This window comes from Mytilus edulis, chromosome 8 (assembly GCF_963676685.1).
Source record: "Mytilus edulis chromosome 8, xbMytEdul2.2, whole genome shotgun sequence".
In the NCBI taxonomy this organism is placed as follows: Eukaryota; Metazoa; Mollusca; class Bivalvia; order Mytilida; family Mytilidae; genus Mytilus; species Mytilus edulis.
In genome coordinates, this window is record NC_092351.1 from 87,541,455 (window position 1) to 87,555,667 (window position 14,213).

Consider the following 14,213-nt stretch of genomic DNA (forward strand, 5'->3'; position numbering starts at 1 on the left):
TGTTCATACATTACATCCCATGCATATAAAACACACATGAATATTAAAAGGACGTTTAAATGAACACACCATCTATTCATGTAAGTCCAAACCCAGGACAAAGGGGGGTTCAAACTATATATCCCCATTTAAAATACATTGATTTTCCAAAAAAAAGTGGGTGTTCCAACCCCCTTTACCCTCCTCTGGATCTGCCACCAGTATTTTAGTCGTTTATAAACTGTTGTTCTAAATGAAAATCAATCGTATAGTACATCTGTTTTATAACTAATTTATTACAGTAAGCATGGTAACGAGAATATTTATAAAACTCTTGCAGATATAAGTAATATTTTTCCTTGTATATTAAGTAAATTATTTTGAAGATCCTTGTCTTAATTTCAAAGTCTAAATTATCTCCCCTTAATGGATTTAGTGGATGCGGATGAACCACAAATTTAATGTTCGACTATGCAGTCAGGGCTTTCCATTGAAGCCGGTAGCCGGCGGAAATCCGCCGTTTACGGTGGCTTCAAGTGCCGGCTACTTCACTGACAAAAATATAAATTCAAAAAGAAAAAACTATCTTTTTCAAATGTTTACAGGCAGTCGAGAGATGTATTGTCGTAAAGTCGCGGTCACGATAAACAAGGATGAAAAGTCAGTGTTTACCTTGGGCTAAATATAGTTCACATGAATTCAGGTCACTGATTGGTTGTCTATTTAAAGTCAGAATGCATCGTTTCTTTTCAAAGACAACAAGAGAGACGTTCCGGTGGCCATTGAAGGATAACAATAGAGATGTTCCGATGGTCATTAACTCGTTGGCTTTTTTTGGCTTTTAAAACCACAGGCGCTTGGGTGTATGATACAGATTTTTTTTTTAATTTTTTTTTTTTGCTGATTAAAATATTCAATTTTCTATATACTCGACCTCAAATAAATAACATTTCCAAATGATTTACGTATCCGACTTATTGAATAGTTTACAAAAAAAAAAGAGAAAATCAGGGGATATATCAATTTTCTGTCAATGCTTGAGAAATAATTGTATGGTTTAAATACGCGTATTACAGTCTTTAGAGAGAAAAGGGGGGGGGGGGGGGGGGGTCATTTGTTTACAAATGCACGTAGTTATGCAAAAAAAAATCGATCAAGATTTTTTTAACAAACCGGATTATTATATGAATAAATCTCCTTCAAAAGTAAATGAGTTTTAAGCATGAAAATTAAAAAAAATAACATAAAAAAAAATGAAATTTCTTTGAGATTTTTTTTTCTTTCTTTAATTTCATACATAAAAAATGGTCATTTGAAAGATGAAATTAGGTGCCAGGAGATTGCGAGAATGCAGGATTTTGCTCTATTTATACCAGAGCTTCTGGGGGCCTTGAGCGGCCCCCAAACCCCCTGCCATAAGGCACCAAGCTTACAGCTTGGTGGGCGTCCGGCTTCGCCGAAAGCATGTTACAGCCGCCTATAATTTTAATTCAGCCTTCTACTTCAATTTCAATGGAAAGCCCTGTGCAGTATGGGCTTTGCTCATTGTTGAAGGCTGTTGAGAGACCTATAGATGTTCATTTCTGTGTTATTTGGTCTCTTATGGAGAGTTGTCTCATTGGCAATCATACCCAGTAATATTGTTGCCTTTTGTCAAAACTGCCTCTACCCTTTTTTATTGGGAAAATATGCGTCATTTTCATCAAATTGGGAAATTTAAAATAAACCATGAAGTTGACTGAAACTTCAATTTACAGACCCATTTTCAAGAGTCAAACCCAGCTTTAAAATAAGACCCCATTTTGTCAGTGATGATACATTAATAGGCCCTCAAATGTGCACATATAGTCATTTTAGGCATGAAAAATGATTAAATGAGTATTTTTCAGTTTGTATTCATGCACAATTACTACTGAGACTGCACTGTTTGGGAAAAAAGTTGTCTTTTTGGGAATAATTTTTAGCCATTTTTTTTCAAATTTGGATTCTTCTCCAGGGGAAAAATTAAGTCTTTATTTTCCACTAATTTAAGGCAAACAATATCACTGATACCACATCTTTTTATTTTTATATGAAGTTATTTTTCTTCACCCCAACAATCAAAGAACACACATGTAAGTTTACAAAAAAAGGAAAACTCAATTAAACACTTTACATACATGTACAAACAATATAAATCTTTCTTTTTTTGGAGTGGGAGTTTCACTTTTGTCAACTTGAAAAACAAAAATCAGGAAATAAAAAAAAATTAAAAATTAACTTTGAAATGATTTGAAGTACCCCTGGAGCATTTCCTCCTTTATGTTGGGTCCTACATGTAAACTCAACCTAGACATCAGGGTTAAAATATTTTAACAATATTTCGTTGTACAAAAGTCTGACTCAACAGTGAAGCTTGAATCAAAAAAGTTTAAAAGGCCTCATATAGTATAAAGTTGAAGATCATTTGAGGACCCAAATTCAGAAAGGTATTGAAAATACAGCTATTTCTGAGGTGGTAAATAAATCCCTAGTTTTGATGTCTAAAAAATTGAAAGTTTTGAAAACATTTAATTAATAATTGTGGCAGCTATTGCCATATGTATGACAATGATAATTCATGTCAACAAATACAAACGACAGAAATGCTGACCACTGGGCTGTAACATGTGTAAGTCAGGGACTGAAACAATTTATTTAAAGTATATTTTAACTCGTTAAAACTTTATATAGATGTACACAACATTTGAAATTTCATCAAATAATATAGAACACATTTTTTATCTTACTATATATGTTTTCTCTAAAACTGTCTAACAATATAATAAAATAAATTTAATAAAAGTATACCTTTTATGAAAATTTGCCTGTCCCAAATTCCAAAATTGAAACGAAACTTAATATACATTTGTGTACATACATACGTAATATATATATCAACAATTTAAATTTAATCACTATTATGTCATGACTGTGTAACTGTGCAATATACATCTGACAAGGACTAACTTATTCTGAAACTAAAAATAACAATTCAAATTAAATGACACAGAGGCCTTAAAATTCTCATAAAATTGAACAATATCATAATTGTAACACTATGTAACTTAATCATGTTAATATTGATTAAAGTATATAAATATACTTACCCCTATACATGTATATCTGTGTATTATATAGATCCATTGTTATTATGTGTGGGCGTGTGTGGAAAACCCCTTCAAGGTAGATACAAACTGACTCACCTGAAACATTTAATAAAATATTGAAAAGATGTAGGTTTAGTGTGAATAATACGATAATGTCTTCAATCAAAAGAACTTAGTGGTCAAGATAAGTATTTGAGTACAATTGCTCTTTAACCCTGACCTCTCCCCCACTTGTTTTTACTAATATATATTCCATCATCTAATATGCAGGGTAGTAAAACATGTATTATTTCCTTCCATACAGTATTACTACATTGTAGTGCATTGTACTAAAATATATACATTATATAGGGTGCAGATGATTTTTATATATAATCACTTTTACTTGTATGAAAAGTGAGAAGAAACCATGTTCTTATCTGTACCAATGATGATGATGATGTATAACATGTATAAAATGCGTTTTCATGCTGTCCTTGGCAAATAATGTTTTACTACAAAAAAAAAATAATGATTTCTCATACTTGTCATATTTGCTATTTACATTTTAAACAAGCTCCTATTGTTTTTAAAGATTACAGTATACTACTAGTCCCAATAGTACTTTACATGTCAAAATTAGGTAAATCTTAACCTTTTTAAAGGGGCAATTCCTTCCTTTAGGATAGTAAGATTATTTCTTTTTTAATTGTAAAGATAACTTGCAATGTTTGACTTGTAACATGTGTAACAATTAACTCCTACTGTTTTCTAAACAACCAAGGACTACCATTCCAGGTTAGTAGGTCAGACAACAAGTACAGTTCACAACATCATATTTTTTAAATATTTATTTACAATCATTCATTGTATATATATAAATGTACAGATGTACATGTATTAATAGCTATTAGAAAGTAGACTAACAAAAACAAGAACCTACTTTACTTATAAATAAACCATCAATAAGACATCTACTTCAAGCTCTATTGAGGGGAATTTAAATGTTTAATAAGAAATATACAAGGAAAACATTGACTTCCTCCTCTCAATATCATATAGGAAGAGTGGTCGTCTATGTCAATGTTATCATTAAAATCAAAACTATATAATACACCACTACAGGAAATAAACTCAGCAATTATGTGTGCTATTCATTCATTTATATTTATTTGTACACACACATGTTGCAATGGCATAACTCGCAAAATAAATTTGTATACATGAATACAATGCATGTGTGAGCCAAAATTTGTTCCTGTGAAAAAAGTTCCAGTGGAACTAATATCACAGGAAATATGTTCTGGGAGAACTTTTTTCATAGATAATTTCAATATAATTTGTTCCATCTCTATGAAATAAGTTCCACACTTTACCTGGTGAAATAAGTACCGGGTTTGTGATATTTGTTCCTTACCTAGTGAAATAGGTTCCAGGTTTATGAGATTTGTTCCTTACCTGGTGAAATAAGTTCTGGGTTTGTGAAATTTGTTCCTCACCTGGTAAAATAAGTTCCTAGTCTGTGAAATATGTTCCACTGGTTAAACAGGTTATCTTATATACTGAACATTTGTCATCAATGAGTTTAAAGTTATCATTCAAGGGCATTATAAAAATAAGTATAATATATTGATAATATAATAAATGAGAAATGTAATTCATCCAATAAGAATCTTAAGGACTATAGCAAATGTTTAATTATAAACGTAAAAAATATCAAAATGACAGTCCCACTTTAAGCAGAAAAGAGTAGGATAAGAAAAATCTTTTAGAAAAAATTAAAGTCAAAGAACATGAACATATGAACTAATTTGGAAAGGACAAAATAACTGATTAATGATTGTAAAAGACATGAAGAAACAAAAGACACACTCTTTTGAAACTGTTCCATGACAAGTACATGTATAACTAGAAACAGGGCCATGCTCGAGGGGCCATGACAGTTAACAAGAACCAAGACGGAATACCACATAAAACATAGATACAAATTATGATAAATTACCACCACTTTATCCTGTAGAACTTTACAGTCATTCCTAAAATTGCACATGTATCCCATGCCAGCACACTCAGTACAGCATTTAGCTTGCTTTATAATTTAAGTGTAACAAGAAAATGTTTCGCTGTGCAATATGTTGCAAAGGTACATGTTCTTATTTCAGTGAAAATAGGTTTGAGAAGAACTTATTCATTGGTTTCTTTGAAATATGTACATATTGGTCTTAAACTAATATCACAGGAACTTATTTAAAACTTTTAATATTAACTGGAACAAAATTCATGGAGCTATGATATTTGTTCTGGAACTTATTTCATATTTGGTCAAAAAATTAGTTCCGGAACAAATTTTACAGTGCTGGAACATATTTTCTGTGATATAAGTTCCGGCGGTACATATTTCCTATGAAATTTGTTCCAGCGGAACAAATGTTACGCCGGAACATATTTTTTGTTACACATACATCAATGATTTATGTAAATACTACTTAGTAGCTCTATCTCAATGAGATAGGTTTTGGACCATCAAAACAAATTTAAGCAGTGTCTTATTAAATATTAAATCCATGAGACAGATTAAACCCTTGAGTGATTTTTTATGTTTAAAGGGACATAACTCAAGAAAGGTAAAAGTGAGGCTACCCAAATTCGTACTCTATCTGAGTTTTGTGGTAATACGAATGTGTATGAGTTAAAAAATATCACAATGATGCAAACTAAAGTTAGAAAACAGAAGAAAACAATCTCATGCCGTACAGACTAACATGGGTAAAACATAATGCCCTTCTCTACAGATACAGAGGGGGCATGAAAATGATGGAGAGTCCAAGACTCAGTAACAAGACAGTGCTCCTTGACGACAGCTGTGATGTGCTGGACAGTGGCGGATCCAGCCATTTTAAAAAGGGGGGGTTCCCAACACAGACTAAAGGGGGGGTTCCAACTATATGCTCCCATTCAAATGCATTGATCGGCCAAAAAAAAGGGGGGGTTAATACAATGTATGGTCTTTTAAAAAAACAGATCATTAAATGATGATTTTTGGTGTTTAATGCCACTTTTAGCACATTTGTAAAATATAGTATATATATGGAGGTGTCATGTGTATTGCTAAGAGGAACTCATAGTATCCAGTGAGAACCAACAGCAGGAAAAGTTCAAAACTGTCATTCTTAGTCAATTAAGATTTGACAAAGCACCAGCCACTTGTCGGGTTCAAACTAATAACTACCACCTTCAACAGTGTTGACAGATTAGCAATACAGTCGATAAACTACCCTGCCGCATTTTTGCACCTGTCCCAAGTCAGGAGCCTCTGGCCTATGTTAGTCTTGTATTATTTTAACTTTTGGTTGCACTTTGTAAATACAGCTGTTTCTCAAAACATGCCTCTTTTGGGGAGTAATTGAATATTCATAGAAAATTAATTTTGTTTACATACTGGTTCCCAGTTATGCTCTCTGTGTTCCATATCGCAGAGACAGAACTTGGGAATGTTACCAGTAAATAAACACGTGCATATTGTTCACATTGAAATCTGTGGTAACCTTTCATTTGAGGTAGGAGTAGTTAAGAAAAGTAGTGTAAGTTTAAACTCTGAGAAGTTCAGGGCATATAAACGTTGAAAATATGCCGCACAGCCCTATATTTTGACCTTTGAAAAAAATTGTGGTGCATATGAACTTTCAATTCTAGGATAAGATTTTTTTCAAAACTTCATAGTAAAAGTGGTACAGTTTTAGCCGTAAAAGGAGTTCCTATGGGAAATTGCATTGTCAATATTTACAGAAATGCAACCTTTAGTTTCTTGTGTACAATGTAATTTGGAAATTAGTATGGCTTCATTATCACTGAACTAGTATATATTTGTTTAGGGACCGGCTGAAGGACACCTCCGGGTGCGGGAATTTCTCGCTTCATTGAAGACCTGTTCGTGACCTTCTGCTGTTGTCTCACTTGTCTGCATGCTCTATGGTCGGGTTGTTGTCTCTTTGGCACATTCCCCATTTCCATTCTCAATTTTACTCAGTCCATTTAAGAAGCTTACATAGATCTCTATCTTTAAAATCTTTGACATCTGACCTTAAATTTACTCACCTGACTGCTACATGTACATGTACAAATGATGTACTTTTTAATACGTCCCATAAAAATCCAATAATTCTAACAATTCACAAATTTTAAGTCATCCACATTGCAATTTTTTGTAAAATAGTAACATTTCATATTTACATTTTTTTATTAATCTACTCAAAATCCTTTATTTTTGGTTTCAAAACATGCACAATGATGTACTATATATACTGTACACCATAATGCAGAAATGTACTATAATGTACTACATTAACATTAATGACTAATTGTCTTTCAAAATCCACTTGAATGAATGATTAAAACTACTGTGATTTTCTGAATGGATTGCCGTCCACCAAACTTCCTTTATATATTATAAGAACACTTAAGATATGTTGTTATGTTTTTGTTACCACATCCACTTAATATGTGTTGATATTTCATCTTATGCTTATTAGGTATCATGTTTGTAAAATGTAGTTTCAAATTAAGAAAGTAAATATGCATTTAAGTATGACTGATTACTCTTTCTTCTTGACCAATATCTATGCTTATGGTATGGACATTGCTCATTGTTGAAGGCTGTATGGTGACCTATAGTTGTTAATTTCTGTGTCATTTGGTCTCTTGTGGAGATTGTCTCATCTTCATTTTATAATTATAAATATTTCTGAGAAGTGAAAATAAATCTGTGTACATTCTTAATACTGGTATATATACATCTATGTATATAATGGTTACGTGTATATTTAGGTAAACAACAAATATTTCTAAGTAAAAGTTAACATGGTAAAAGGAAGGGGATATAATAATCAGTTTTTTAATATTTCATTTTCCTATTAAATTTAATTTATCACCCTTATGCCCTTCCTTTATCTCAAGATACTTAAAATTTAAATATTTTAAAGTATATTCTTTTCTTTTTAAAGATTATTTTTCCCATCTTTTCTCTACAACATGTACAAGTTAAAATTGAGAATAGAAATGGGGAATGTGTCAAAGAGACAACAACCAGACCATCAAGCAGACAACAGCTAAAGGCCACCAATGGGTCTTCTATGCAGCGAGAAACTGTCGCACCATCTGTGCTTATCAATGCATGATAATCGCACCCTACATGTTCGCATCCTTTTTATCTTGGTTTTGTGTTTAATTACTTTGTAATCAAGTTTGAGCAAGTGTATTGCTAAAAAAATTGTTTGTTGTCCTTGTCTAAAAATTAAGTGAGGCAAAAATTTTTTTGGTGAATAAATCTTTATCATGTTTTGGATAGTATATTGCTATAAAAAAATCATTGTTTCTAAATAAAGTCACATAAAAGTGAGATTTTGACAACGTTTTTATTTTTGTGTTGAAAAAATCTTAATCTTGTTTTGGTTAGTGTATTGCAGCATGCTATAATTTTTGTTTTCATTCATGTCATTGTTTCAGATCAAAGGGGAAAATTAAGCCATTAAAAACAATAATCTTTTGTGTTTTTCAATTAAAATCTTTAATGTTTTAATTTACTCATACATGTCATACCAAGCATGTAATAGTGGGCCCCAATGAATCTTTATTCTGTAAGAAAATACTTCTTTAGCACTGACAGGGGGTCACTAGGGTATCTGGGTCCATTCACCCAAAAACACTTTCACGCCATTTCACATTCGGCCTCATTCACTTTCGCACCCTACCTTTTCGTGCTCAAAATCCCTTTGCATCCTAACAAACACATCCTTTTTATATTGGTTTTATGTATATTAAATTTGTAATCATGCAGTTTTAACACATAAGCAATTTTTAATAAACAAAAATCATGATTTTCTAATAATTCAACTTAAGGTGTATTCCTCCATCTTTGTGATTTCCCACAATTACCAACGAAACATCACTTCCGTTGAATATAAAATATTAAAATCGGTAAATTTTCATGGATCCGAAATTCCAGACCGTTCAATTTAGATTATCTGGAAATTCGTGTCTATCAAATTTTACAGTATTTTAAATTTTCTATTCACCGGAAGTGACAATTCGTTGGTAATTGTTGGAAATCATTTTCAAACAAAATAAATATTTCCCCACTTCAAATGGAATCGTATCTTTTTAATTCTTTTAGATATTTCTTGAAATATTTTACATCAATAAGCACAAAAAAGGTAGGATTTTGTTAAAAATTTTGAATTGGCAATGAAAATTTCTTGTCAAAATTAGGTGTCAAAGTTCCCCCAAAAATTTGCTCTCAAACTGCAGACATAAAAAATGGCTTTAGCATTATGACGTCGTAGGAAGGCGTCCGAGAAAAAAAATTAAAATAGCCTTGCCAGACATCATAATTATTTGTACTACTCAAGTACCTGTCAAAAAAAGGTTTTTGGTTTTAAATCGTTGCTTACTAAAACGAAAACATGTTTCATTAAAAAAAAGAGGAAGACTTCAACTCTTAGTTTGACGGGAAATTAAACTATGATATTATGAAGTGATTCATTTTCAGAAGTTCGGTGACATGCATCATTGACACTTTTTGACAAAAGAGGTGCCATTTTCGTTTTCATTTGTATCAATAACCAACATAATTGTTTATTTGTTTTAACTGACAATGCTTTATATCAACAGGTTTCTTACCATCTAATCGGTAGGAATGTGTAATTATAGGAATGTAAACATTTCTCTTTACAGGTGCTTGTTTATTGACTTCCTCTATTTTTAACTTCCGGTTAATTAAGAACTTTTTTGATTAGCTAAAGCTAGTTTGAACGCGGCAAAATTTAAAAATCGCTGTCTCTGTGATGGTCTTTCCCTGACGACTATTATGTTATTTTATTTTTTGAGAGAATAAAAACAAAGGATGAATAATACAACGTATACAGGTTTTTTTACAAATTCTTGGAGAAGAGGATCACCAAAAAAAACAACTAGATTTGTTATCAATGTTTTACAATAAGAAAACTGCTATGGTTTAGTTTATATTATCATCAGATTTTATGCCCCCGCAACTAAAAGTTGGGGGAGGGGTTGTATTACCCTTGTTCGTCGTTCCTTTCGCCCGTTCCATTATGGTTGTAAAGCTATTCAGACAACTCCTCCTACAGGTTGAATGCTTGGAGGTTTTCACTTTGTTGGTTGTTTGCAGATATATTGAAGTTGCGCATGTGGTCAGGATTTTGATTTTTATAATTATTTGCTCTTTTGGGAGATAGTTCAACTTTTTTGGAGTACTCTGTATATATACTTGCATGAGCGGTTCATGGTGTTTTCGAATAACTCCCCAGACAGTAAACCGCCATAGACCTATGTGCTCCCATGCTCAACTTTGTATATTTTAGAATAACACTTTGCATCTGCGGGGCACCATTTTTGTCTTCCAGACAATAAAATCTCAAAGAAAGTCGTATATATTGACTTTGTTAACATACAGTTACTTCAGAATGGAGTTGGGGCCCATAACTTTGACTAGTTTTTGCTTCCGTCTGTTAGTAAGCATTAAATTATGTAACATGCCCTTTTGGTTGATAATTTGTTTAACAAAATCTGTGTGTCTTTAATACTGTAAATCCAGAAATTATTGCGTATATGTATTAATTATTGCGTATATATGTATTATTGCGAATTTTCAAGTGTGGACAAAAAATGCGACATACATTTATTGCGATTTCTGGAAAATCTCCATACAGATGTATGTTTCAGATATCAAAATGCAATTTCTCATTATTGCGATACTCACGCAGTCGTACTATTCGCATACATAAAAACCTCGCAATAATTTCTGAATTTACGATACTAATAAATAAATAAGGAGATGTGGTATAATTGCCAATGAGACAACTACCAGGTTCATCTGAATTGGAAGTAAGAATTTATTGGTAACCTGATGTTCAGTGGTTGTCGTTAACTTTGTTGACCTGGTTCATAAATGTTTCTCGTTTCTAATTTTTTATATAGATTAGACCGTTGGTTTAAAATTACCCATATGAATGGATTTACACTAGTCATGTTTGGGGGCCTGTTATAGCTTGTTCGCTGTGAGCCAAGGCTCCGTGTTGAAGACCGTACTTTGACCTTTAATAATTTTCTTTTTACAAATTCAGACTTGGATGGAGAGTTGTTACATTGGCACTCATACCACATCATCTTATATCTATTTACGGCCTTCAACAAAGAGATTAAAAACATACCGAATCATAACCGACTATGAAAGGCCCGACATGACAAACATACTACTATTCAATCGAGAAAACAAACGGCTTATTTTAGAACATAACACACACACAAAAATATGAAACAACGACAGAATTACAGACTTCAGACAGACACATAAAGACACATGTGGTGGGGGCGGACTGGAGTGTAATGGGGGTATAAATATGAAAAGAAATAAGAAGATGTGGTATATAGCAAGAGACCCAATGATATAGAATATAACAACTATAGGTCATCATACAGCCTTCAACAATAGGCAAATACCCAGACCCAAAATATGTTACCCCCTTTTCACATTCTTTGTGAGCCTGTTTGTAGTATTAGTGGTTAGTAATCATCAAATCATATTGTAAGCACAACCGCCCAGCCTCGCTCTACCATCCTCTAACCTGTCACAATGGTGTAACAACAATAAGAGAACAGACTGTTAAAAGTCAGTAGAAATAGGGTTTACAGCACACAACTATCTAGCATAGTCACAATAGAGACACAGCACCGAAATAAAGAGTACTCATTGTTACTGAAAGCCAGTTCAAAGTAAATTATAACAAATAAATATAACATTTAATCTAAAATATCAACCAGTACACGGCAATCAGATTTAGTGTAAAGACCCCATGAACAGTCTGAAAAACGCACGACTTTGTGTAAGGCTAAAATATAAGTTAAAGTATCGACAGGCTGTATAATAATAATTAATCATAAACGTGGATATGATAAGTGGACATATACTAGTATCTAGCACTATATATTTTTTATGGTTTAGTTTTCAAAAACAAAGTCGATGATCGTACCAACAAAACAACATTTAAAGATATTAATAATGTGTTTACTTGAAAACTTTAAAAAAAAATAGTCAAAGGGTTATTGTTTACATGGATCGTATCTAAGTTTACGGGCTTTATCAGCGTTATTCCGTTTTTAATATGAACTTTTATACACTGCGGTATGACTTTGTTCATTGCTGAAGGCCGTATGATAACCTCAGGCTCTATATAGTTGTTAGTTTTTGTCATTTGTAGAGGTGTCTCGTGAGTAGTCGTCTCATTGGCAATCCTACCATATCTTCTTTTTCATATAAACTCTTTTTTGATAATTGCTGTCTTTGTTTTCAAACCACTCGCTACCAATTCTCAACATACTTGAATCATTACTTCACATACGAAGTTATAGTAAACGAAGACCAAAAACCATAAGGCGAATAAAACTAGAGGCTCTAAAGAGCCTGTGTTGCTCACCTTTACTTACTGATGCTTTGGAAATCATGTAAAATGAGGTTAAAATCATAATTTATAGTATAAGATATCATAAGATATTATAATAATATCTAAGATAATAGCAAAAAACTGGAAAATTTCCATAAAATTACTAACCCAGGGGCAGCAACCCAACAACTGGTTGACGGATTTGTCTGCAAATTTCAGGGCAGGGATATCTAAATCTGATGAACATTGTAGTCACTAGTCAGATTTGCTCTAAATGCTTCAGCTTCAGAGATAAAAACTAAAAACTGCATTTTACCCTATGTACTATTTTTAGCCATGTCTGCCATCTTGGTTCGCGGGTAGGATCAGCCGACACATTTTTCAACTAGATACTCTTATAATGATTGTGGACAAGTTTGGTTACATTTTTTCTTAGTAGTTTCAGAGGAGAAGATTTTTGTAAAAGATAACAAAAATTTAAGAAAAATTGCTAAAATTGACTATAAAGGGCAGTAACTCCTGAAGGGGTAAAATGACCATTTTGGTCATTTGACTTATTTGCAGATCTTACTTTGCTGTACATTATTGCTGTTTACAGTTTGTCTCTATAACAATATTCAAGATAATAACCCCAAAACGGCAAAATTTCCTTATAATTACCAATTAAGGGGTAGCATCCCAACAACTGGTTGTCCGATTTATCTGAAAATTTCAGGGCAGACAGATCTTGACTTGATAAACTATTTTAACCCATGTCAGATTTGCTCTTAATGCTTTGGTTCAGAGTTATAAGCCAAAATCTATATTTGGCTGACCGGGTCAACAGACACATTTTTTAAACTACATACCCTAATGATGATTATGGACAAGTTTGGTTAAATTTGCGTTAGTAGTTTCAGAGGAGAAGATTTTTGTAAAAGATTACAAAAATGTACGAAAAATTGTTAATATTGACTATAAAGGGCAATAACTCCTTAAGGGGTCAATTGACCATTTTGATCATCTTGACTTATTTGTAGATCTTACTTTGCTGAAAATTATTGCTGTTCACAGTTTAATTTCTATCTATAATAATATTCAAGATAATAACCAACCAGATGCTCCACAGGGCGCAGCTTTATACGACCACAGAGGTCAAACCCTGAACAATTGGGGCAAGTATGGACACAACATTCAAGCTTGATACAGCTCTGAATTTGGATTGTTATTAAATAGTTGACACAAAATATTTTTCTTACACAGAGTAAATGTGGTCTATGAACTTAAACTTAAAAATTTTAAATTGGACATTTACCTATTATGGTTCAATATCCAAAATCTAATTACATGGTTAGATTCAGCATATCAAAGAACCCCAAGAATTCAATTTTTGATGAAATCAAATAATGTTCAATTTTGGACCCTTTAGACCTAAATGTGGACAAATTTGATAACCGGGCCCAAATATTAAAATTCTAAATACATGGTAAGACGCAGCATATTGAAAAACCCCATATATTCAATTTTTGTTGTAATCAAACAAAGTTTAATTTTGGACCTCGATTTAGACCAACTTGAAAACTGGGCCCATAATCAAAAATCTAAGTTCATGTTAAGATTCATCATATCAAAGAACCACAAGAATTCATTTTTTTTAAAAATCAAACTGAGTTTAATTTTGGACCCTTTAAAC

At 32.4% G+C, this 14,213-nt stretch overlaps 1 protein-coding gene across 1 annotated transcript in view; it reads right to left on the bottom strand.

Annotated features, from left to right (window-relative positions):
- LOC139484491 (arf-GAP with Rho-GAP domain, ANK repeat and PH domain-containing protein 1-like) overlaps positions 1-9,858 on the bottom strand; it is a 76,713-nt gene extending 66,855 nt beyond the window's left edge. The window contains exons 1-2 of the mRNA XM_071268223.1: positions 9,762-9,858; positions 3,108-3,203 (exon numbers count right to left, since the gene is read on the bottom strand). The gene's annotated coding sequence lies outside the window, so the exon portion shown is untranslated. The remainder of the gene's footprint in view (positions 1-3,107; positions 3,204-9,761) is intronic.
- Positions 9,859-14,213: the final 4,355 nt, after the last annotated feature.